At 39.2% G+C, this 26901-nt stretch overlaps 1 long non-coding RNA gene across 2 annotated transcripts in view; it reads left to right on the forward strand.

The window, feature by feature from the left end:
• Window positions 1-330: 330 nt before the first annotated feature.
• Window positions 331-26901, forward strand: part of LOC134386079 (uncharacterized) — a 49192-nt gene continuing 22621 nt past the window's right edge. The window contains exons 1-4 of one of the 2 annotated variants that reach the window (XR_010024446.1): window positions 331-404; window positions 3129-3517; window positions 3897-4022; window positions 8357-9046. This is a non-coding gene — a long non-coding RNA (uncharacterized LOC134386079). Of the gene's footprint in view, window positions 405-3128; window positions 3518-3896; window positions 4023-8356; window positions 9047-26901 lie in introns of those variants that run through there. The other variant, XR_010024445.1, reaches the window with a different exon arrangement.

Below are 26901 nucleotides of genomic sequence, written 5' to 3' on the forward strand. Positions count from 1 at the left end.
AAATAAAAAGATATGCACTTAGCCTCATCAAAGCAAAATGACATAAAAGGGTGGAAGAGAGAAGTATGTGGCTTTGTAACAGACTACCTTTTTTTGAGTCTTGTTGCAGATAACCTTAAGAGCTAGAAACTCTATTGATGTCTGACATTGTTTCTAACATTATCTGCTATGAGAAGTTAGTGGCATTTTGAATGCTAGGCTGTATTTACGTTGAACTCCAGTTTATATTTATAGCTTGATTAAAGAAACCAGTTTAGAGGGCGTTGCTTCTGGGAGGGTGTCGAAATACACAAACAGCTGTGATACACAAAGCAATCTCCACTAAATACCTTTTACTGCGGCAGCTTGAATGGCTTCTTCCTGCATTAGGATGGCCCCTTAAGTAACAAACAGAAGTGGCAGAAGTGAGTTTATGGGTTTTATTTGTTTGTTTTTTAAAAGATATTTGCCTTTCTTGGCATATTGTACTTTAAAAATCATATGATTGTGTTAAAATTACCCAGAATGTTGACTTTCCCTATTCATGTTTATGTATTAAATAGGATTTCAGGGCAAATTGAATGGATTTCTTTGTTCTCTCTAGATTAAGTCCAGATAGATAATCTGGTTTAGTTATGGGTACATTGTTTAAATCATGCTAATTATAGTGCTTACAATACAATGGCAGAGGGGGGCAATTTAAATGTTCATTTGAAGAAGGAAAAAAAAAAAAAAATCATATGCCAAGCTCAAAAATGTAGAGTCACTCGAACCACTCCCTGAAGGCCAATTTAAAGACTGTTTTTCAAAGAATTGTTTACCTTGACATTCTTAAACACCAGACGTGTTTCCATTCATGCAGCTTGTGTATGGGAACGTCAGTGATCTGGGGGCAGAGTGGAGTTCTGATTTTAAACCAGGATGCTGGCTGCTTTGATGTGCTTCTCGGGACTGGAAGGAGCAGGGCAAGACCGCCCTGCCACGAGCTCCCAGGCCCTTTTTGACTGAAGGCTTCCAGAATGAAAGGAAAGGGTGAAAGAGGGATCCTTTCAAGGAAGGACTGAGAGAGTTTGCACTAGCTGGCCAGGATGAGAGACTCATGAGAAGATGTGAGATCCTTCAGAGATAGAAATAAATCAGTACTTAACGAGGTGCTTTTATCAAGTGCTGTGTGTTTCCTAGAAGGAGAAATTATGGGATTAGGATGAGAAGGGAAAACAGGATGTACAAGCAAATGTTTACCTAGGCTACTTCTTTCTAGATTCTAGGGACTGGCTTTTAATTTCAATTGTCTTCCATCTCATGATTTATTTGAGAAATTCCTGAGGTGGGGGGCAAAGGGACACATCAAGGTCTTGGCACCAGGAACAAAACAAATAGCACGTTGGAATATATTTAGCAGAGGATAATGCAGAACACTGAAAAATAGACCGAGGATGATTAAAAAGAAATAAATAGCGCTGTTCTGGCTTGAAAGGGATGGTGTACGGAATGCGAGGTGCAGATTATGTAGGAAATGTGTGTGGAATTTTTCTCTGTGAATCACCCTTCACTCAGGGGGCTAGGTGACTATATGAGGTAGATAGACAAATATAGCACCTCTTGAGGAGGGAAGAAGACAGGAGAATCACAAAGCCAGGGCCGAAGAGGGCTCTCTTGTTCAATTTGTCAAAAACAGTAATACAGATAACAGATAATGCTTTTAAAAAACTGGGAATATGAGTTGGCCCATGGCTCACTTGGAAGAGTGCGGTGCTGACAACACCAAGTCAAGGGTTAAGATTCCCTTACCGGTCATCTTTAAAAAAAAAAAAAAAAAAAACTGGGAATATGTGAAGAGTTGATTTTTGCTTGCCCCCACATTTCTAGAAATTGTCTATGACTCGAAGCTACTGTGGCTTCATGCACAATAATAATTTTGGAAGAAAAACTGAATTTGCTCAGTTGCTGGGCTGACCGGCTCCACTGTTTAAGATCGTGGACAAGTTAATTTAGCGTTTGCTTCCCACCTCTGCTCCCTCAGCTATAAAATGAGTTTAATAATAATTCATTCCATCTGGGTGTCACAAGGATTAATGGCAGTAACGTACACAGAATGTACAGCTATACCTGGCTCAAGACAGGTGAGACAGGTATCAGAAGCTGTGTAGTATGTGGTCATGATTATGCTTAAAATTGTTTCTATAGCTTCTATTTTGATGAGTTGGCTTTTGTGTGTTTGTCAATAACTTAAAATAGAATGGCTTGCCCATAAATTCATATACCTGGAAAATATTCGTATGCTTTAGAAAACACAGTATTTGGAAGTTGAACTTAATTCTTACCTGGATAAACACCTTTACAGTTACATGGAGGTTATGTCTTTACTTGTAGAAAAATATTTTATAGGGCCAGCCCATGGCTCACTTGGGAGAGTATGGTGCTGATAACACCAAGGCCATAGGGACCGCCGGTTAGCTCACATGGGAGAGCGTGGTGCTGAACACACCAAGTCAAGGGTTAAGATCCCCTGACTTATCGTCTTTATAAAAAAAAAAAAGAAAAATATTTTATGAAAAGCATAGTAAACTTGGATTTGGAGGAATAAAGCTGTGTTAGTAATAGTGAGTAGCTGTTTGTTTTCATGTGTAAAGAAGAAAAGGGAAATGTGTCCAAAAATAGGCACTTGGTAGTAATAGTTGTAACAGCTAAGGCTTGTAGGTGAGTTCCAGCCCAGATTCTTTTTAAAATATATTTATTAAATATTATTATTATTTTCATTCTAAGATGTTGTGGAGCAGTTGGGAGGGAAAGGGAGAGGCCCGTGGCATCCCCCTTATTCCGGCAGGGAAGCCCAGGGGGCTTCTGGCTGTGGCAGGGTCATGTCTGGGCTAGATGTGGATGTGGGGCCGGGGTTGTGGCTGAGGCCCTCAGGCCTTGCCCCACACCTCACCAGCCCAGATGCTTAATGCTTTTGTGATATTAATTCCTGAGGGGTAAGTTCTTATTTTAACAAGGTCAACAAATTCAACTTATTTTTTACAATCTGTATTTTTGAGCCATAAAGAAGGGGAAAAGAGCAAACATTAAGAGATAATGAAAATATTCCAAATCTGCAGAAAGGCCAACAATTCTAATTTTAGCTCTTACTTTTTTTGTTTTCCCCCCAGGTGGCTGGCAGGTATGGGGATTCAAACCCATGACCTTGGTGTTATAAGGCTGTGCTTTAACCAACTGAGCTAACTGGCCAGGCCCAGCGTCTTTCTTTTGATCATAAATGTGCTATATGGTCAGAATAAAAAACTAGGAAAGTTCCATAATCTACAGTACAAAGTAGAACAGGAAAAATTCTCCACATCCCTTCAGCCAGAAGTGTCAACATTTTTAGCTGTTTGCTGTAACAAACCAGCTTGCAAGTTTTCTGAACATTGACTTCTCTACTTACCTGTGCACCACCATGGTGTTATTTGAGGACAGATGTGGCACCTCGTCCTTTTCTGCACTGTGCACACTTTTCTGCAGAAGCAATCAGTCATCCCTGCAACAATTGGAGGATCAGGTATGATATGAAAGGTGCTGCCCTGAGAGGGACAGAAGATAAGGCCTAAAAACGGTTGTTAAGCAGGCACAGGGCTGATTGTGAAAGACTTAAAAGGTCAAAAGTGTCAGGAGAACTAGCCAATGATGTTATCGGTCAGTGCAGCTGTTAAGAGCATGTACCTTAGATTCACCGGCCTTGCAATGGAGTCCTGACTATGATCACTTACCAGCTGCATGAACTTGAGCTAGCTAGCTAGGGTTTGGAAGCCTTAGTTTTCTGATCCGTAAAATAGGAAGATAATGGCATGTGCCTAAGAGGTGACAAAAGGAATAAATGAGAAAATGTATGTACACAAGAAAGATCAGCCACTATTTATATTATTATTGTTATTTAACAGTTTTGGAGAATGGATTGGGCAGAGTAGGAAGGACATCAGCATTCTCACCTCAGAATTTAAGGCTGCAAACTGGTGATCCAGGAGGCCAAATTCCATCAGACATTGTGTGTTTCGTTCACAGCGCAGGTAAGCATTTTTGGAATGAGGCAGAGTCACATACAAATTCAGATATTCCAGTGAGAGCTAAAAATAAATAAATAAATAAACAAACAATCATAATAACAGGTTGAGTTTTCAGAAGAGAGCATAGCTGTGGTTACTAGAGGCAGGAAAGGGGAAGGGGAGGTGGTGAGAGGTTGGTTAATAAACACAAAAGAGCTAGATGGGAATAATAAGTTCTATGGGTGTACAGTGGAGCTAGGCATCTATAATTAACAGTAATTTACTGCATGTTTTCAAGTGGCTAGAAGAGAGATCAAATGTCCTCATCACAAAGAAATGAGCAAGTTTGGTAAGGATGAATATGCTAATTAGCCTGATTTGATCGTCACACTGTATACATGTTTTTTTTTAATTTTTAAATTTTTTTAGTTTTTGGCAGCTGGCTGGTACAAGGATCTGAGCCCATGACCTTGGGGTTCTGAGGCTGCGCTCTCACCAACTGAGCTAACTGGCCAGCCCTGTATACATGTCCTGAAATATAACTCTGTACCTCACAAATATACATAATCAATATGTTTCAACAAAAAAAGAATAAATTTTTAAAAAATTAAGAAGAAATGCAGATATTCCTTTGAACAATAGGAGAATTAGGCAACTTTGGGTTCACATTTCCTCACATGGCAGCAGTAGCTAAGTAACAGGGAGTTCACACTGATGGAGGCATGTACTTGCTAGGATCCCTTTGCCTTCAGGATCCTCCTGGTCATTTTTGCACTCGAATTTGAGACTCTTACATGAACTCCTTTCTGTAATTCTTGCATTGAAGATGACTGATGTTTACACATCAGAGGACACTAATGGTGGAATTTCTGGCATCACTAGGAAGACATTTTGGGGTAGGCTGGGGGCTCTTCTTTGTTACCCTCCATGACATAGAGCAGCAGTTTTCAAACTCCAGGATGTATCAGAATCACCTGGAAGGCCTGTTAAAGTACAGGTTGCTGGGCCGCAACCCCAGAATTTCAGATTCGGTAGCTCCAAAGTGAGTGAGGTGTGGGCACTGCATTCAGGTTCCCAGGTGATGCGGATGCTGCTGTTCTGGGATCCACACGTTGAGGACCACTAACCTAGAAAATACATAACTTTACTCGGCTTTAATTACAAAAGTAATATTTGCTTGCTATAAAATAAAATGCAGACAATGCAGAAAGTTATAACGTAAAAAGTGAAAATTTCCTATAGTCTCCATACTACGGAATTTTGATCAACAGTTAATGTCTACCCTTCTGGAATTTAAGAAAAAAAGATTTAATTTAAAAGATCATTGTTTATTTCTCTATACACTGATGTGATAAAGGCCATACCATATCATTTAAGAGCTGTGACATTCTCTTTATTGTCCGTTTATGGATTGGTTTAAAGTTATAATTTTTTTTTTTTTTTTTTTTTTTGTGGCTGGCCAGTGTGGGAATCTGAACCCTTGACCTTGGTGTTACAACACCATGCTCTAACCAGCTGAGCTAACTGGTCAGCCCCTTGAAGTTATAAAAAAATTAAACAGAAAAAACATATGCAGAAAGGTATGTGTCCTTGGCGCTAAGAGGAGAGCTAACACAGGCTGAGACTTACCATGTAAGTGATTAGCTCCTTATCCGCAGAGCAGCCTAGTGAAAGAGGCACTCTTTATTATTCTCATTTTACAGATGAAAAAATAGAGGCTTAACAATGTCAAGTGACTCACATAAGGTCACACAGCTAGTGACAGTGGACATGGATTTGAATGTCAGCAGCCTTCATAATTACGCTATTTGCTTCCCCACCTACTCAACCACTCACTCACTCCTACCTACCTTTGCTAGCTGGCATTTACTGATTGTCCACTAGATGCCAGACACTATGCTAAGCCTTGCGGAATACAAAGATCTTAGGAATTTAAAGACTGGTAGAGTGGTCCCAACTTGCTGTTTTTGTAGTCATGGATTCTCTATGGACTGTTTACCCTGGAAAAGGCATACGACCAGTATTTGTTGTGTAGTCACAACAAATTTGTTGTAGACATTCCCCAAGTTTATTCATGGATCCCTAGACTTCCAAGGTAAGGACACTTGATCTTGTAGCATGACCCCCAAATTTTATCACTCCCGGGTTCATAGAATTAAATGCCTTGTGAAGGTGACTCAGCTGTTTGTTTAATGTCTTAACGCTATGTGAGGAAATGTCTTGGCCTCAGTATTGTCATTTCTAAGTTATGGAATTAACAGACTCAGAGCCAGCTTCATGGGTGTGCATCCTAGACAGTTTTGAAAGGCTCTGTGCTCAGGAGCACTTGGCTTAATGCTCTGTTGCCACCATTTTGAAATTCTCAATAATTTTTGAAAAAGAGGATGTGCATTTTCATTTTTGCATTGGATCCTACAAATTACAGAGCTGGTCCTTATTAGACATTGTGGCACCCAAGAGAGGACCCCCCCCACTCCCACCCCACCCTTGCAGGATTAAACACTTGAAAATAATAATTACATGGCAGGTATGAATTCCTTTAACCCTCATAGTGACCCATTGCGATGAGCTTTAGTTTTATTCCCATTTTGCAGATGAGGAAAGTATTTTGTAAATGCAGTCAATCCTTGAAATGTCTAGCGTTACGTAGTAATTAGTGAGCTCTATTCATGAATAATGAGTCTAGAATTTTGCCTATATGTATAAATTTCCTATCTGTTTTAAACAAACAAAAAAAGTTGAGTCTCTGGGGACCTTGCCCCAGCTGTGCAGATATTTTCTTCCTGAAAACACGGGGTTGTTATCTTGAATGTCCCAGTGCTAATTCAGGAGGCATTTTGATCTTGATTCACCTACTAAGCACATCAGAATCCAACTCCCAATAATAATCAGTGTGATTAGAATCCCCCAAAGTGAGCTAGATTGTGTCTGCAAAAAGTTGTCCAGGCTAGTAAGGACGGCTGTGATGAGTCTGGTGCGGGTAGGGAGGAGAGTATGGCCTATGGCTTCTCACAACTGAAAACAAGTGGCCTGTGGGTGAAGAAGCCACAGTTGGGACACCTTGTATTCATTACAAGGCCTCCAAGAAAGCTGGTTTATCAGGTTAGAGTTTATAAACGCAAATTTCACCTTTACAAGATATTCAGCCCAAGTCAGTTCACTGCCTGGATATCCAGGGATTGCTAAACTGTGGTTGTTTAAAAACAACATGGGGCTGGCTGGTTAGCTCAGTTGGTCAGAGCACGGTGTTATAACAGCAAGATCAAGGGATCGGATCCCCATACTGGCCAGCGGGCAAAATAAATAAATAAGTAAATAAAAACAGTATGGATTGCTAACTCAAAAGAGAACTGAAAGTTTTTTTTGTACTAAAAACAAACATGGGGTATCTTTATTTATTTTGTGGCTGGCTGGTACAGGGTAAAAAAACCTTGACTTTGGTGTTATAACACAGGGTACCATTGCATGGGAGACACCTTGGTTTTTACTGCCCTGAGAACTGTTGTGATATTTTACTAGTAAATTCTGTGGATGGAGAAAAAAACAAAAAAAAACAAAACAGGGTACCTTTAAATGTTGCTGACCACAAGTCCGGCTACCTGCCCTGTACAAAGACCCGGACTTGGCTTGCCAAAATCTGTTACCCCAGGGCATTCAGCTCCTGGCTTGAAGCTTGCGGGAATTTTCTTACTGAACCCGAACAGAAAGAGCCCTCCCAAACAAAGAAACAAAATGCTAAAAGACATACTATATCTGCTAATTAGTCTTCTCTAATAAAAATACTTTTATGGTTCTTTGTGCCAAATGGTACATCGTTCCCATAATTATTTGATTAAAAAGGAAAACATTCTTTGAAAACCATGTTATTGTAATATTAGAAAAAAAAATTACACTTGTCTTTCTATGTGACTGCCTGTGGAGTTTTTGACCTTCTGACATGTTTACTATTGACTACTTATTGTTATGTATTTACTATGCACCAGCCACATAGTAAAATAATGTGAGGAAATGACAGGGTGTCCAGATAGACCACGTCTCTGTGCTCAGCAGCCTCTAGGAGGCGCTCCCAGTGACCCATCCCCCCACCTCCTGGTGTTCACACCCTTGTGTGTGGCTGAACCCAGTGACTCACTTCTACTGAATAGAACATGACATAAGTGACAGGACATCATTTCAAAGGTTGGGTTTCAAACGCTGTGACTTCCATCTTGCTCGCCCTCTATCGTTCTTTCTGTTTAGCTCCCTTGCCTTGAGGGAAGCCACCTGCCATATTGTTGGCTGTACTATGCAGAGACCCACTTGGCAAAGAACTGGGTGAGGTCTCCAGCCAACATCTAATGGAGAACTGTGTCTCTCAGTCCAGCAGCTCATGAAGAACTGAGTCCTGCCAACAACACATGTGAACGAGTTTGGAAGCAGATCCTTCCCCAGCCAAGACTTGAGATGAGGCTACAGCCCCAGCCAGCACCTTGATTGCACCTTGAGTTAGAGGCATCCACTAAAGCCACATCCAGATTCCTGACCCACACGAACTGTGCATTTGTTGTTCTAAGCTGCTATGTTTTAGAGTAATTTGTTACTCAGCAATAGATAACTAGTACAGTCTCCATTCTTATGGAGCTTACAGTCTAGTGGGGGTGAATGATGTCAGTTAACTACGATACCAATTAGTGTAAAATTACAGCTGTGTCAGGTTTGGAAGGAGAGAGATACATGAAACAGACCACACTATGGAGTGGCCTGATTTTGTGTCTAAGAGACCAGGGAAAGTTTTCCTAGGAAGTGATTGCTGAGCTGGAATTTGAAGAATGCATTGCATTAACCTGGCAAGCTGGGATGGGAAGAGCATTTCTAGCAGCAGGAACAGCATGTGCAAATGTCTCATGAAAGCAGAAAGCTTGAGGGTGTGGGGAGCTGAAAGAACACTAGAGAGGCTGGAGCTGAGATAAGACCAGAAGGGACAGCAAAGACTATGTCCCATTGCATCTTGTGGGCCATTAAGGGGCTTGATCTTTAGTTTCAGCTTTATGGGAAATGTTCTAGCAGTGGAGGATGTGGTGGGGTTGGGGCGTGGGGTATGCTTAGACTTTATATTTTAAAAGTTTACTCAGATAGTGGAGTAGGAGGAATGGATTGCATAAGGACAAGCTTGAAAGCAGAGGTTCCAGTTTGGAGGCAACTGAGATTATCCAATCTAAGAAGGTATATTGGATGGGTGTCCATGGGGGAGATGAAGATGTGTGGACAGTTCTGAGAGATTCTTGGGCAGCAAAATGGGTACTACCTATTGATGGCTTGGACAAGAAGGGTTAGAAATCAAAACTGACTCATAATGTTTTTAACTAGGGAAGCAGGAAAGACAGGCAGAAGAGAAGCTCTTAAATTATCTAGGTAAGAGGTTGTGCAGGCTCTGAGTCAATGACAGTAGGACTGGCAGAAGGATCCCTAGGGCATTGCAGAAATAAAATCAATAGGATTTAGCAGCTGATTGGCTGTTGGATGAAGGCCTTTTGGGAATGGGAAGAATCTAGAAAGACATCAACCCCATGTGTGTTTGCTGTTTCTGTCTTGAATATGGAGAGTGGGATTATGAATATGTATCACATGAAATACTTCCACATCTGTCCGTTTATATAGAAGTGTGCTGGTCTGTGATAGGTTAAAGGGAAGCAGTTCAAAAAGAGAATAACAGAACTATTTACTGTATATTATACACTATTTACAGTATAATATTATATATAAATAAGAGGTATAATATATACATAAATTATATTAATTTATAATTTTATTTATCATTTTAAATTTACTTAAAGTAAATAAAAATTAACTCAATTTTAATTTATATTTATTTATAAATGAAGGATGGATGGATTATAGATGTAACCCCTCCCTTAATTTATGGTCTTCACATCTTTAGTAATTATTCAACCCATTTGACATCTGTGAGCTGATTAAACATTCGTCATACCGCAGTGTCAAGTGTCATGCTATAGGACATTATATCCTAGTGAAGAACACCATCCGCCCACAAAAGCATTATATCTGGTAGAGATTAAGAGCCTACGTATATGCATGGATGAATTTAAGCATAGAGACCCTCTGCATTTCAACTCACCACCCCTGTATGTTTTTGTTCAAACAAATTAGGCTTGTAAATACATGGAAAATTGTAACAGCAAATAAAGGCCCTTCATTCTTTTTTTTTTGGCAACTGGGTAAGGGGATCCAAATCACCCATCCAACTTTGGTGGGTAAGGGGATCCAAATCACCCTGTTTTTGAGATGAGAAGCACAACAGGAAACAGGACAGATGACTGCAATAGTCTCCTAACTGGTCTCTCTGCTCCACTGTGGCCCTCCCACAATCCATTCTCCACAGTCAGAAGGATTTTTTCAAAAGGCAAATCAGAGCATGCCACTCTGTCTTCAAATCTTCTACAGCGGCTTCCCAGTTGACTGGAAATAAAATCCAAACACCTTATGATGGTTTTAGAGTCCGTGTGAACTGGACCCCCACCTTCCTCTCCTTTTCCATCTCTTGCTTCTCTCATAGTCAAACTGCAACAGTTTCTTTTCTGTACCTTTACCATGCCAAGCCTGTCCATGCCCCAGGGCCTTTGCAATCACAGCTTTCTCAGCCAAGAACACTCTTTCCGAGTTTCCCACGACTGGCTTCTTCTCTTTCAAGTCAGGTTCAAATAAAATCTCTTCTGAAACAGGCCCTCCCTTTCCCCTCTGGTCCTCTCTCCCATGATACTATTTGATTTCCATCAGAGCATTTTCAATCACTTTCTAAATTTATCTTACTTAGCTGTATTTGTTAACTAGTTTAAAACTGTCTCTCACTTGGGTGTCATCTCCATAAGGGCAGTGTCCTTTTCAGTCTCTTTATTACTGTAGCTCCAGTACTATTACTGCCAGATTCGATGGTATTGCTTGGCACTTAGCATGTGTTTGAAAAAATGTTTTTTGGAATGAATTTATTGAGTGGATTGGCCTAAGCCACCCTGAATGTAAAGGTAAGTGTTTGGGTACACTCCTGTCATCACTCCTAGGCAAAGCTTGTACAATATTCAAATTGATTTGCTGCAGGCAGAGTCCTTGCGCATGCGAACACACACCCCAGCCGGGTCAGTGGGTCTGCAGGACAGGGCTTAGCTACGTGTTCTCGTGCGGGCTCAGCACTGGCCATACAGCTCTGCCCAAAGTGTAAGTTAGCTATTATTTTTAAAGATTAGCTTTATTCATCAGAAAGGACATTGTTGGGTGGGAGGGGGGAGAGGGAGGGGGGAGAGGGAGAGGGGAGAGGGAGGGGGGAGAGGGAGGGGGAGAGGGAGGGGGGAGAGGGAGGGGGGAGGGAGATTTCGGTGATTGGCCACAATAATCAACCACATTGTATATCGACAAAATGAAATTAAAAAATAAATAAATAAAATAAAATAAATAAAAATTAGCTTTATTGAGATAATTCCCATATCACACAAGGCACCTATTTAAAGTATACAATTTTTTTTAAAAAAGAGTAAAGTATGCAATTCAACGGTTTTTAGTCTATTCACAGAGTTGTGAAATCATCACTGCTATCTAATTCAGAACATTTTCATCATCCCAAAAAAGAAACCCCTTACTCGTTATCACTGTTTCCCCATCTCCCTCCAATCTCACTCCCCTCCAAACCTAGGAAACCACCAATCTACTTTCTATCTCTGTGGACTCACCTATTCTGCACATCTCATATAAATGAAGTTATACGGTATGGGGTCCTTTGTGTGTGGCTTCATTCACTCAGCACGTTTTTGAGGTTCACCCATGTTGTAGCATATACCAGTACTTCATCCCTTTTCATTGCCAAATAATATTCCATTTTATGTATCTGTTCATCTGCTGGTGGACATTGGGTTATTTCCATTTTGGGGCTACTATGAATATATGTTTTCAAGTCTCTTGCATATATACCCAGGAGTGGAATGGCTGGGTCATGTGGTAACTTTCTGTTTAACTTTGGAGAAACAGACTGTTTTCCAAAGTGACTGCACCATTTGGCTATAGTGTGTTAGCTCTTGAGGGCCAGTTAGCTCAGCCAGCAACAGAGAGTGTCCAAGAGCCAGATGCTGGGTGGCGTAGAATGCTGGTGGGGGGTAATAAGGGAAGTGGGGGTCCCTACTAGACCAAAACCTGACTGCTGTAATGTGAATGGAGATATGATGACATGACAAAGTGTTTCCCTGTTTGTGATAGGGGAGGGATTTTAGTGGTTCAAGGCTGAGGTTATATCAGTCCATTTTGTGTCACTATAACAGAAATATCTCAGAGTGGGTAATTTATAAAGAACAGAGGTTTATTTGGCTTACAACCCTGGGACAGCTGCAACTGGTGCAGGCCTGAGGCTGCTTCTACTCATGGTGGAAAGTGGCAGGCAGCCAGCAGGTACAAGCAGATATATATATATTGATTTTTTTGTGTTTATAGCACTGATACAAGTTTTCCTTTTAAAGATTTATTTAAAGTGAAAATGTCTATTAAAAAATAAGTGATAGTAATAATCTTACATGGTTATTGAGGGAATTTAAAAACTGTCAGGCAAAAGATCTATTGTACAGTAAGGTGACCATAGTTAATGATGATATATTGTATTCTTGAGAAAGGTAAAGAGAGATGATATGTGCTCTGACCACAAAAATGATAACTATATGAAGTAATGCATTTGTTGATTAGCTAGATTGAACCATTCCACAATGTATATGTACTTCAAACATCATGATGTACATAATAAAAAGATATGTTATCTGCCAATTTAAAAATAAATAAAAACTATAAGGCTCTAAGCAGAATAATAGCTAGTTGTTTTTTGATTTCCTTACTATGTGACAATCACAGTTTTAAGACTTTTACACAGATCAACTTTGTTCATTCCTCACAATACTCATCCTACAGATGAGGAAACTGAGGCACAGAGAAGCTAAGGAAATTGCTTAGGGTCTCACAGCTAGAAAGTGGTAGCAAGGAGTAGGCCCCAGCCACCTGGCTTGTACTAAAGACCCTGCTCTTCCAGCTACTTTTGAATGAAACAGGATTAAGACTTGATGCAGGCTGGGCAAATCTTATCCTTCTCTGAGAATTTGGAATTGTCTCCACTGTGGCACTGAAGTATGTCCAATGGGGAGACCTGGGCACCTATATTTTCCAAAGATGCATCCTATCTGCAAGAAAGAAAATGAAGAAGAGGCATGTGCGGAGAGAACTGAGTGATGATGTCTCCCTGGGCTCCCAGTGGTTTCCGCTTTTTAGGCTGGGTTCTTCTTGATGTCATGCTGAGGTGCACTCCAGGGCCTTTAGTTCTGGCGTGCACTCTTGTGTCCTTTGATAAGTGCCCCCTTTCAACCTAAGCTAGCTGGAGTGAGTTTTTGCTTCTTTTAATAAGAATAATTTTTAATAAAATATGCAGGCTCTATGTGGAAGCAGAAGGGAGAAGTAGAGAATTCAAGATCTATACGAGGGCCAGCCCATGGCTCACTTGGGAGAGTGTGGTACTGATAACACCAAGGCTACGGGTTTGTATCCCTATATAGGGGTGGCTGGTTAGCTCACTTGAGGGAGCGTGGTGCTGACAACAGTAAGTCAAGAGTTAAGATCTCCTTACCGGTCATCTTTAAAAAAAAAAAAAAAGAAGAGCTTTCAGGAAATAAAATGATTTTCCTCAAGAGTAGATCATTCATTCATTCACTTGTTCATTCTTTCCTTTTTTTTTTTTTTTATCCCAGTTAGTATATATTGAATACCTCTCATGTGCCAGGAACTCTTCCTGTCCCCAGGGACATAGCAGTGAATATGATAGAAAGGCCTTGACTCTTATAGAGGTTATCTTCTAAGGTGGTTATAGAGACTTTTGAAGATCATGCATGTGCTCTGGCAATAGGGTCCTAGGCTTTTGGGCAAGAAAATTATTTGATTAGGTCTCTAGTTTAGGAGAATGCCTCTGGAAGAGGTGTTTATAGGACACAGAGGAGAAGAACCAGGGGCAGGAAAGCTGGTAAGATTCTAATCTGGGTGGAAGAGCCTTGTGATACAAGGGTGCATCTCATCACAGGCAGTAGTAGTAGCACTATAACTTATGAGAGCTTATTATGTGCCAGGTACTGTGTTAAATATTTTACCTTTATTATCTCAATTTATCCTCACAGCACCTCTGTGAGGGAGATACAATTACTATCCATATTTCAGATGAGTTCTTCAGTGAAAGAAAAAGTCAAAATGGTAATTGAAATCCAATTAGAACAAAATAAAAACAGAGCACTATACGTACGTTAAAACTGGCAGGATGAGGTCAAAGCAGTACTAAGAGGAAAATGTATAGCTTTAAAATGCATTTACTAGAAAATAAAAAGAAAAAAGATTGCTAATAAAAATTTTAAATAAAAAAACATGAAAAAAAAGACAAAACAATATCAAAAAGGATAGAAGAAAGAAACAAAGTCAAATGTAAAGTTGGTAAAGTAGAAACAAAAAAGAAATAAGCAATTTGATTATTTTACAGATGAGGAAGTTGAAGCTCAAAGAGGTTAAATAACTTGTCTGGGATGACAGTGAGCTAGGGGGTAGCAGAGTTGGGCCTTGAATCTGGATCTCTTTAGATTCCAGACCCTGAGTTCTTAACTACAGTGGGTTTCAGGTCTAAGATCTCTCAGATGTTGACTGCTATGGGTCGAATGTGTCCCCTCAAAGTTCATGTGTTAAAAATTTGATCCCCTTTGTAACAGTGTTAAGAGGGTGGGAAATCTGATTATGGTATTTGAAAGGTGAATGCGGGGTCTTGAAAAGGTGATTGGATTGTGAGGACCATGCCCTCATGAACAGATTAATCTATTCATAGAGTAATGGGTTAATGGGTTAATGGGTTATCATGGGCATAAACTGGTGGCTTTATAAGGAGAGCACATAAAAATACTTTTATCATTCTCACCATGTGATACTCTGGTCATAATGGGACTCTGTAGTGAGTCCCCACCAAGAAGAAGGCTCTCATCAGATGTGCCCCCTTGACCTTGAACTTCCCGGTCTCCAAAACTGTAAGAAATAAATTTCATTTCTTTACCCAGTTCCAAGAATTCAGTTATAAGCAACAGAAAATGGACTAATACACTGATCATTTTTTTTATGCGTTTGACAGAAGATGTACTTTATTTGTCTCTAGGTGGCCCCTTTAGCCAGCCCTAGCACATGTAAAATGAATGCTAAGGTGAGATTCCCAGAGGGGGGAATTACCTCTGCTCAGTCAGCCTAACCCGGGGAAGTAACCAGACTACAGCTTGAAGGACTATCAACATTTCCGCACATAAAGGAGCAATCAGGGACTGCCAGTTGCCTCCTGAACTGGTAGGGTGACTGTCTGGTTCCAGTTAATGTAGGACTTTCCCCCTTTTTGCACTAAAATTCCCATGTCCTGGGAAACCCCTCAGTCTTGAGCAAACTGAGGTGTTTGGTAACCTTATCAGGTTGCCCCTAATGCTTGGGAATTCCAGAACATTCTGATGGTGGAGTGTGACAGTGGTCCTCAAGCTCCGAGTAAGAATGAACTACATCTGGGGTTTGGATCTCGGTGCTGGCCAGCTGCCAAAAACAAAAAACAAAACAATAACAAAAAAAGCAATGAACTACATCTGCACACCTGAAGCACCCATTACAAATAAGGATACCTGGTCTCCCTTCAGCAAACCGACTAATGAAAAATCTACTGGGATGTGGCCCAAGAGTTTGTATTTTCCCCAGGGGATTTTTATGCACATTTAAGTTTGGGGAACCTAAGTTCTCAAATTGTAGAATTCCAGGCCCAAGATGGAGGCCACTGTGGACAGAGAGTGGGCAAGATGAGAGGAGCAGAGAGAACCTTAGCTTTGGAGTGGAGCAGGCACCTCGCTTCCCATTTGTCTCTGGATAATAAGTGACCTCCCCAAGCCTCAGTTTTCTTAGACAGTAAATGGAGATAATTACAGAATATAATATGTGTAAAGCCCCTAACATCTAGTAAATGTCTGATAAATCTTAGTTCCCTTTCCTTAGACTTTGATTGAGAATCACTAAGAACCGGACATAAAAAGCAATTCTGTATATGTAAATCCTACTTTTCAGAATATTTCCCCATGAAGAGCTCAATTTCAAAATCTGCCGTGAAGCATCTTTTAGAATTTAACATGAATTCTAAAGATTTTATTTCATTCTGAAAAATAAAATCAAAAATTTGCCCTCCTTCTTTTCCAGGTTTCTCCTCTTTATGGCTTGGCTGTTAAGAAGCTCAAAGTCAAACAGTGAAAATTGAATCATTTAAAAAGCCACTCATGAGTAGCATGTTTGTATAGTTCTCTTTTTTGTTTCTGTGTTTTTGGCGACTGGCCAGAACAGGGATTGAACCCTGGACCTTGGTGTTATCAGCACCACACTCTAACCAACTGAGCTAACCAGCCAGTCCTGTGGTTCTCTTGAAAAGACTCAGTATCTATTGAAGTATTCTTTTTTTTTCTTAATTGAAGCATTCTTATGGCAGACATATTATTGATTTTTTTTTTTAGCTTTTTGTTTTGAAGTCACTACAGTTTCACAGGAAGTTGCAAAGATTGTAGAGAGGTCCCATGTACCTTCATCCAGATTCCCCCAGGGGTTACATCTTACATAGCTATCGTGCAATACCAAAACCAGGAAACTGATGGTGGTACTGTGTGTGTAGTTTTATGCCATTCTGTCACATATATAGATGATCAAGATAAAGAGCTGTCCCATCCCCACGAAGGTCTCCCCCATACCATCCCTTTTAGTCACGCCCACACCTCTCCTTTTCACCATCCTAACCCCTGGAAGCCACCAGGGGATGCTTTATAATTTTATCATTTTGAGACTGTTATATAAATGAAAGCCAACAGTATATAACCTTTTGAGATTGGCTTTTTCCACTCAACACAATACCCTTAAGATCCATCCAAGTTGTTGTGTATTGATAGTCCATTCCTTTTCATTGCTGAACATCATTCCACATATCATCATTATATCATATATAATGTATTATAAGTAATAATGAATTATTGTATTATTTACATCACCCCAAATCATTGTAAGTTAAAGGTGGAGCTATAAATAGGATATTTCATTTAAAAGGCTGCCTGTGACTTTGTGCTGTTCATGGACAGACTCATTTGATCCTTAAAACAGCCCGGTGAGCTGGTGGCTACTATTTATCTCTTTTCTATAGATAAGAAAAATGAGGCCCAGAGAGAATAAGCCACTTGTCTAAGGTCACAAATCTAGGCAGTCTGGCCCAGAGCTCTAAATGTCTGCACTGCTGTACACCTCCATCCTAATCCACCTGTCCCCCGAGTACACCCACTGGGACCTGCTCTCCTGGTAGATCATCAATACCACAAGGCTCCAAACTGAGGATCTTGGTAGATACGATTCAACACATTCAAACCAAACAGTTTGAATCCAATTCCTCATACTTAGTTTCTTGGCTAAATAGCATATCTGTGAATAGAATAGCAGACACTAAATAATAAAACTATAGTTAAACTTCGAGATTCACAGAGCCAATCGTGAGTAGAAACAAGATGAGATAGGTCAACCTTAACGGATACCACTGTGTTTTTACATAGAGAGATGGTTTAATTTTTTGTATAGTTTCTTTTAAAAATATTTTTATTTTGTTAACATACATAACACAAAATTAGTCATTTTAACCTTTTTTTTTCTTTTTTTTTTATTTGGCAGTTGACCAGTATGAGGAACCAAACACTTCACCTTGGTGTTCCAAAGCTGTGCTCTAACCAACTGAGTTAAGCAGCCAGCCCTCATTTTAACCATTTTTAAGTGTACGATTCAGTGGCATTAATTACATTCATAATGCTTGCAGTCATCACCACTATCTATTTTCAAAATGTTTATCGCCCCAAACAGAAACTCCATACTCATTAAGCAATAACTCCCCATTGCCCACTCCCTGCAGCCTCTGGTTACTTCTAATCTACTTTCTGTCTCTATGATTTGACTATTCTAGATATTTCATATAAGTGGACTCAGACCTATTTGTCCTTGTGTGTCTAGCTACTGCAAATAATGATGCTGTAAACATGGGTGTATAAGTATTTCTTTGAGTTCCTGGTTTCAATTCTTTTGGTTTCTACCTAGGAGTAAAATCATTGGGTCATATGGTAATTCTATGTTTAACTGCCAGAATGATCCCAAAATGGAGAAGAAAGAAACAAAGAAAAAGAAACCATACCTATACCTCACAGCCCAGTTCAGAATCAATATGTGCACTTTTTTTTGTTAGCCATGCTAATGGTTTGTCAATTTTATTTATCTTTTCAAAAAACCAACTTTTTGATTTGTTGATCTTTTGAATTGTTTTTTGGTTTTCAATTTCATTCAGTTCTGCTCTGATCTTAATGATTTCTTTCCGTCTGCTAACTTTAGGTTTGGATTGTTCTTGTTTTTCTAGTTCTTTAAGGTGAAGTGTTAGGTTGTTCACTTGCCATCTTTCTATTCTTCTGAAGTGAGCATTTAATGCAATAAATTTTCCCCTCAATACTGCTTTTGCAGTATCCCACAGGTTTTGGTATGATGTATCATTGTTTTCATTAGTTTCAATAAACTTTTGATTTCCTGCTTGATTTCTTCTTGGACCCATATGTCATTAAGTAGAATGCTATTTAATTTCCATGTGTTTGTATAGTTTCCAGAGTTTTGTTTGTTATTAATTTCTAGTTTTAATCCATTGTGGTCTGAGAAGATACATGGGATAATTCCAATTTTTTTGAATTTATTGAGACTTGATTTGTGACCTAATATGTGATCTATCCTGGAGAATGATCCATGTGCTGCTGAGAAGAATGAATATTCTGAGGTTGTTGGGTGGAATGTTCTGTAGATATCTGCCAATTCCAATTGGTCTAGAGTCTTGTTTAGATCTTGTGTTTCTCTACTGATTCTTTGCCTAGATGATCTGTCTAATATTGACAGTGGAGTGTTCAGGTCCCCTGCTATTATGGTATTAGTGTCTATTTCCTTCTTTAGGTCTAATAGAGTTTGTTTTATAAATCTGGCTGCTCCAACATTGGGTGCGTACATATTTATGATTGTTATGTCTTCTTGATGGATCAGTCCTTTTATCATTAAGTAGTGTCCCTCATTGTCTCTTTTTATGGTTTTTAGTTTAAAGTCTATTTTGTCAGATATAAGAATAGCTACTCCAGCTCGTTTTTCTTTTCTGTTTGCATGGTAAATCTTTTTCCATCCTTTCACTCTTAGTCTGTGTGAATCTTTATGGGTGAGGTGGGTCTCTTGTAGGCAGCATATAGTTGGGTCCTGCTTTTTGATCCAGTCAGCCAGTCTGTGTCTTTTAATTGGGGAATTTAAGCCTTTAGCATTAAGAGTTGTTATTGAAAGGTGTTGATTTATTCCTAGCATTTTATTGGTTGTTTGGTTGTCTTAGGTGTCTTTTGTTCCTTGCTTTCTGATTTACTGTTTGGTTTCTTTGTTTGTTGGTTCCTTAGGTTGTAGATAGTGTTTTTGTTAGCTTGTTTTCTCTTCATGAATGCCATTTTTATTGTACTAGCAGGTTTAGATTTTTCTTGGGTTTTTATGGCAGTGGTAGTTATTTTTCAGGAACCAAACCCAGTACTCCCTTGAGGATTTCTTGTAAGGGTGGTCGTGTGGTAGTGAACTCCCACAGTTTTTGTTTGTCTGAGAAATATACTATTTGCCCCTCATTTCGGAAGGATAGCCTTGCAGGGTAGAGTATTCTTGGCTGGCAATCTTTGTCTTTTAGTATTTTGAAAATATCATCCCATTCCTTTCTAGCTTTTAGGGTTTGTGATGAAAAGTCTGATGTTATCCTGATTGGGGCTCCCTTATAGGTGATTTGACGCTTCTCTCTTGCAGCTTTTAAGATTCTCTCTTTGTCTCTGAGTTTTGCCAATTTGACTATGACATGTCTTGGAGAAGGCCTTTTTGGATTGAATACATTTGGAGATCGTTGAGCTTCCTGGATCTGAAGATCTGTGATTTTTCCTATACCTGGGAAGTTTTCTGCCACTATTTTGTTGAATATGTTTTCAATGGAATCTCCATTTTCCTCCCCTTCTGGAATACCCATGACTCGGATATTTGAGTGCTTGAGGTTGTCTGATATCTCTCTCAGATTTTCTTCCATGTCCTTGATTCTTTTTTCTTTCTTTTTGTCTGCTTGTGTTATTTCAAACAGCCCATCTTCAAGTTCAGAGGTTCTCTCTTCAACTTCGACAAGCCTGCTGGTTAAACTCTCCGTTGTGTTTTTTATTTCGTTGAATAACTTCTTCAGTTCAGCAAGTTCTGCTACATTTTTTTTCAGGACATTGATTTCCTTGTATATTTCCTCTTTCAGATCCTGTATACTTTTCCTCATTTCATCATGATGTCTAGCTGAGTTTTCTTGTATCTCATTCAGTTTCCTTAGAATTATCACTCGAAATTCCTTATCAGTTATTTCAAGGGCTTCTTGTTCTATAGGATCTAGAGTATGAGATTTATTAACTTTTGGTGGTGTACTTTCTTGATTTTTTGTATTTCTGGTGTCTTTTTTTTTGGTGTTTATTCATTGTGGCAGGGGGTTTCACAGTCCACCGGTTTGAGACTAATGACTAACTAGGATGTTGCTGTGGTTGCCAATTTGGTATGGCTCCCGCCGTGACTGCTCAGTTGGCCTCTAGTGTCTTGTGTGTGTGGTTGCCTCGGGTCTTGGGCTTCTCCGGGGATCCACCTTTCTGGCTAACAAAAAAAAGAAGAGAGAAGACTCAAATAACAAAAATTAGAAATGAAAAAGGCGATATTACAACTGATTCATCTGAAATACAAGGAATCATTCGAGACTACTATAAACAACTATACGCCAACAAATTTGAAAATCTGGAGGAAATGGATAAATTTCTGGACACACACAAGCTCCCAAAACTGAACTGTGAAGATGTAGAAAATTTGAACAGACCAATAACAATAAAGGAGATTGAAGCTGTTATCAGAAGGCTCCCAACAAAGAAAAGCCCAGGACCAGATGGATTCACAGCAGAATTTTACCAAACATTCAAAGAGGAATTGACACCGATTCTTTACAAACTATTCCAAAAGATTGAAACGGACGCAAATCTCCCAAACTCATTCTATGAAGCAAACATCATCCTGATACCAAAACCAGGTAAAGATATAACCAAAAAAGAAAACTACAGGCCGATATCCTTGATGAATATAGATGCAAAAATCCTCACTAAAATACTAGCAAACAGAATACAGCAACACATACGAAAAATTATTCATCACGATCAAGCGGGATTCATCCCAGGGATGCAAGGTTGGTTCAACATACGCAAATCAATAAATGTGATACACCATATTAATAAAGTCAAACACAAGGACCATATGATCATCTCTATAGATGCTGAAAAAGCATTTGATAAAGTTCAGCACTCATTCATGACAAAGACCCTCTACAAGTTAGGTATAGAGGGAAAGTATCTCAACATAATTAAAGCCATATATGCCAAACCCACTGCCAATATCATCCTGAATGGGGAAAAGCTGAAAGCTTTTCCTTTAAGAACAGGAACTAGACAAAGATGCCCACTCTCACCACTCCTATTCAACATAGTGTTGGAAGTACTAGCCAGAGCAATCAGAGAAGAGAAGGAAATAAAGGGCATCCAGATTGGAAAAGATGAAGTCAAACTGTCCCTGTTTGCAGATGACATGATCCTATATATCGTACAGCCTAAAACCTCTACAAAAAAACTGTTGGAATTGATAAATGATTTCAGCACAGTAGCAGGATACAAAATCAACACACAAAAATCAGTAGCATTTCTTTTCTCCAATAGTGAACATGCAGAAGGAGAAATCAAGAAAGCCTGCCCATTTACAATAGCCACCAAAAAAATAAAATACTTAGGAATTGAGTTAACCAAGGATGTGAAAAATCTCTATAATGAGAACTACAAACCACTGCTAAGAGAAATTAGAGAGGATACAAGAAGGTGGAAAGATATTCCATGCTCTTGGATTGGAAGAATCAACATAGTGAAAATGTCCATACTACCCAAAGTGCTATACAAATTCAACGCAATCCCCATCAAAATTCCACAGACATTTTTCTCAGAAATGGAAAAAACTATTCAGACATTTATATGGAACAATAAAAGACCACAAATAGCCAAAGCAATGCTCAGCAAAAAAAATAAAGCTGGAGGCATAACACTACCTGACTTTAAGCTATACTACAAAGCTATAATAACCAAAACAGTATGGTACTGGCATAAAAACAGACACACTGACCAATGGAATAGAATAGAGAATCCAGAAATCAACCCACACACTTACTGCCATCTGATCTTTGACAAAGGCACCAAGCCTATTCACTGGGGAAGAGACTGCCTCTTCAGCAAGTGGTGCTGGGATAACTGGATATCGATATGCAGGAGAATGAAACTAGATCCATACCTTTCACCGTATACTAAAATCAACTCAAAATGGATTAAGGATTTAAATATACACCCTGAGACAATAAAACTTCTTAAAGAAAACATAGGAGAAACACTTCAGGAAATAGGACTGGGCACAGACTTCATGAATACGACCCCAAAAGCACGGGCAACCAAAGGAAAAATAAACAAATGGGATTATATCAAACTAAAAAGCTTCTGCACAGCAAAAGAAACAATTAAAAGAGTTAAAAGACAACCAACAGAGTGGGAGAAAATATTTGCAAAATATACATCTGACAAAGGATTAATATCCAGAATATATAAGGAACTCAAACAACTTTACAAGAAGAAAACAAGCAACCCAATTAAAAAATGGGCAAAAGAGCTAAGTAGGCATTTCTCTAAGGAAGATATACAAATGGCCAACAGACATATGAAAAAATGCTCAACATCACTCAGCATCCGGGAAATGCAAATCAAAACCACATTGAGATACCATCTAACCCCAGTTAGGATGGCTAAAATCCAAAAGACTATGAACGATCAATGCTGGCGAGGCTGCGGAGAAAAAGGAACTCTCATACATTGTTGTTGGGACTGCAAAATGGTGCAGCCTCTATGGAAAATGGTATGGAGGTTCCTCAAACAATTGCAGATAGATCTACCATATGACCCAGCTATCCCACTGTTGGGAATATACCCAGAGGAATGGAAATCATCAAGTCGAAGGCATACCTGTTCCCCAATGTTCATCGCAGCACTCTTTACAATAGCCAAGAGTTGGAACCAGCCCAAATGCCCATCATCGGATGAGTGGATATGGAAAATGTGGTACATCTACACAATGGAATACTACTCAGCTATAAAAACGGATGAAATACTGCCATTTGCAACAACATGGTTGGACCTTGAGAGAATTATATTAAGTGAAACAAGTCAGGCACAGAAAGAGAAATACCACATGTTCTCACTTATTGGAGGGAGCTAAAAATTAATATATAAATTCACACACACACACACACACACACACACACACAAACACACACACACAAACCGGGGGGGGGGGGGAAGAAGATATAACAACCACAATTATTTGAAGTTGATACAACAAGCAAACAGAAAGGACATTGTTGGGGGGGAGGGGGGGAGGGAGAAGGGAGGGAGGTTTTGGTGATGGGGAGCAATAATCAGCTACAATGTATATCGACAAAATAAAATTAAAAAAAAAATAAAAAAATAAAAAATAAATAAATAAATAAATAAATAAATAAAAATAGATTAAAAAATAAATAAATAAATAAATAAAATAAAATAAAAAAAAGAATCAATATGTGCACTGATTATATTTTTCCCATTTCCTGTATAGCATTCCATCTGTAATTCTGCTCGTTAATAGTCAGAGTGAGGGACTTTGGAAAATACAGTCTGGAGTTTTAAGGCAAGTCTTCACTTCCAAAGTCCTGATAAAATAAAATTTTTCTAGAATTTGAAGCTGTCTCTTTAAACCATGCTTGATACTCAAGCCAAAATAAGTTCTTTTTCTGGGTATACTTTTGGTTTAATGTTTGAGGATACACATGAATAATTACATACAATTGCACACTAGACCAATATTAGGCAAACTGTGTTGATACATCTCTTTCCTCAAGGGTGTGTTTGCTTGAATTTTCAAATTCCTGACCAGATCACAAATAGTAAGTCAATTTTCCTTATGGGACCTCACTTTATTAGCAGGTATGTTCCTAATTATCTTAAATATGCAACATTTGATTTTACCACATACATGACTTTCCTAAGACTGTAACTCAGCCACATAGGCATAATCAACTGAGGACGAAATTCTTTAGGAAACTCAAAATGTTTCAGGAATCTTAAATATTCTATTTACAGATGGGATAAAAATGTGCTCTCTATCCATGGAACCAGACCATGTGGTGAGCACAATTCCCTAAAAAAAAAATTCATCCTGTCTCTACACTCTGTGCATTTTGCTATATGCATGTTCTTGAAGTGAAAGTTTCTTTATACCAGTTCTGAGAAGCAATTTTTCATTTTCCTCTAAACCCCTCAGTTGTGGCAATACTTTCCTCCCAGCTGAATCAGTCTGCTGCAAGAATGTGCTTGCGTGATATTTAATCTCTTACTGGGAGCCCAGATAGAGTTTCTTGCCAGAATGAGAGTTGCCTCTTTTACAAATTCCCACTCCTAAGCAAACTATGATAACCCATATTTGGGGCCTGTAGCATCCTATCAGTGCACTTTCAAACAAAAGAAAAGGGCTCCACCTCATATCATAAATTACAGTAATATTATTTCTGACCACAGAGGTGCACTTCACATGAGCTGAAATAGTCTATTTCAATATCTCAGGGGTAAGCATAAATTTTCTAATAGAACAACTGTGTAACTCCCAGCTAGTGGCATGCTGGTAAACTGGCTCTGAGGGTGGGGGTGGGGGTGGGGGAGACTTAATTGTGTTTGCCAATTTCCGTGGTGTAAATATTCCCACCATGTCTGATTTCAGACTTCCAGTGGGATATCTGTGAAGGTAAAGTTGGGAAGAGATGTGCGAAATCAGCTCTCCAGAGTCAGTACCAGGGGTTCCCATACCCCACACCCTCAAGCCCTCCTTGGATTCAAGACATAAATCTCTTGAAACAACAACATCCCATTCTCTTTTCTTGGAGAAAGTTAAAAAAGAGGTTTGCTACACCCATGATCTCTGTCTCTATCACAAAACCCCAGAGGCTCTACTCATACTTTCCAAGTAACAGAATTTACTTAAATTGTTCCAAAGTTAATATTAAACCTTGACCAGTGTTCTGATCCAAGGAATAAGCATCTTGAGAAATCAAAAGTTTGTTGTATTAAATACACACACCCATACACACACACAGCATCTCACTAGTGACTCCCTGCTGTGGAATTAATCTCGTTTAAAAATAATTGTCACATGTACTTTAGGACCTGAAGTTATTTTAACAAAATGTTCTTGTCATGTTGATGTCATTCTAATGACATGTTATTGGTATTTCTGTTCTCAAAATGTGGATGTTTCCCAGGAAACTGACCAGTGGGAAGGAAGGTGGGTGGGGAAGTGAAAAATTGTGAGTTAAGGTTCTGGTTAACTCTTCTAGTTTAAGTTCTAGGGTGACAAACATTTTTCCAGGAAGGAAGAGCTTTCTGTTTTTTTTTAAGGATTAGCTAAAAATTCTTCTCCCTTCTCCAGGATCCTCTGGGCTCCCTTTGCATCCTGAACAAATGTCTGTGAACTACAACATTTATGTAGTGTTTGTGAAACACAATTGGTGCTGTTGATTTCTCTATCTGCTTATTCTAGTAGATCAGGCTTTTCATCAAGTAGCTGGCTTCTCTGTCTCTTTAACACTCTCCACTGCCCAGAAATGCACCCGGATTTGTTTGTGGAATGAGTGACATGACTTCTTTTCAAAACTAAAATGTTACCATTAGGCTTTCGGGATTCTAAGGGGCTCATCTTTTTCATGAGTTCTTCCTATGCAATTGAGCCCTTTTAAGGCCACTACCAAATTAGATTTATTTAGCAACGAACTCTATTGAAATTTGCATGAGAGGTGGTTTTTGCAAATGACTCAAGCAAATGACGAGGTGGTGTCGTGTAGGTTAAGGCAGTAGGTTAATGGTGTGGGCAGAGAGAGAGGAATTGTGGGGATGAATCACAGCTTTGGCACTGACCGCCTGAGAAAGGCATTTAATTGTTTTGAGCATTGGTTTGTTCATCTGTAAACTGGGATCGCATCTAACATCTAAGAATGTTGTAAAGATTAAATGAGATAATATATGTAGAAGGCTTAACAGGCTGACAGGTCCAGAGAAAGTTTCACTCAAACGTAGCTCCTTTCCCTGCCCTCCTGCCTTCTCCACCTGCCTTTATTTTCCTGGCAGCTGGCCGGTGATGGGATCCAAACCTTGACCTTGGTGTTATCAGCACTATGCTCTCACCAGGTGAGCTAACTGGCCACACCCTCCCCCCTTTATTTTAGGTAATTTGTAGTAAAATATACATAACATAAAGGTTATCATTTTAACCATTTTTAAGCATACGGTTCAGTGGCATTAAGTACAATCACATTATTGTGAAAACCATCACTACCATCCATCTTCAGAACTTTTTCATCATTCCAAACTGAAACTTTGTGCTCTTTAAACACTAACTCCCCTTTCTGCCTCCTTCCCCTTGCCTCCAGTAAGCACCGTTCTACTTTCTGTCTATGAATTTGACTACTCTACGTATCTTATATATGTGGAATCATACACTATTTTTTCTTTAGTGTCTGGCTTATTTCACTTAGCATGATGTTTTCAAGGTTCGTCTGTGTTATAGCATGTATCAGAATAATTGAAATATTTCTTTTTAAGGCTGAGTAATATTC

The sequence above is a fragment of the Cynocephalus volans genome, chromosome 1 (genome assembly GCF_027409185.1).
Source record: "Cynocephalus volans isolate mCynVol1 chromosome 1, mCynVol1.pri, whole genome shotgun sequence".
In the NCBI taxonomy this organism is placed as follows: Eukaryota; Metazoa; Chordata; class Mammalia; order Dermoptera; family Cynocephalidae; genus Cynocephalus; species Cynocephalus volans.